We start from the raw sequence: 681 nt of genomic DNA, 5'->3' as shown, positions 1-681 counted from the left end.
TTTCATGTTCCATCTTTTGATGGAGAAAAATATTTTATCACCTTTATCGATGATTTTTCACATTATGAATTTATCTATTTGTTGAAAGAAAAATCTCAAGCAGCGGACACTCTCAAAGTGTACTTTAAAGAGGTTGAAAGACAATTAGATAAGAAAGTGAAAATCATTAGGTCAGATAGGGTTGGTGAATATTACGGAAAATATAATAAATCAGGACAATGTCCACGTCCATTTGCAAAATTCTTCGAAGAGCATGGCATATGTGCACAGTATACTATGCCATGAAGACCTCAACAAAATGGTGTTGCAGAAAGGCGTAATCGAACACTTATGGATATGGTTAGGAGTATGATGAGTAATTCCTTATTACCCAACTCAATGTGGATATATGCTATTAAAACCGTTGTATATTTATTGAATAGGATTCATCGTAAGGCAGTTCCAAAGACCTCTTTTGAACCGTGGACTGGAAGAAAGCCTAGTTTAAGACACCTGCATGTTTGGGGTTGTCAAGCGGAAGCTAGAGTTTATAATCCACATGAAAAAAATTAGATTCTCGAATGGTAAGTGGTTATTTTATTGATTATCCAGAGAAATCTAAAGGGTATAGGTTTTACTATTCAAATCATAGTTCGAGAATCGTTGAAACCGATAATGCAAATTCATTGAGAATGGTGAAGT

This window comes from Solanum stenotomum, chromosome 11 (assembly GCF_019186545.1).
Source record: "Solanum stenotomum isolate F172 chromosome 11, ASM1918654v1, whole genome shotgun sequence".
Taxonomy (NCBI): Eukaryota; Viridiplantae; Streptophyta; class Magnoliopsida; order Solanales; family Solanaceae; genus Solanum; species Solanum stenotomum.
Note: the sequence above shows the minus strand (reverse complement) of the source record.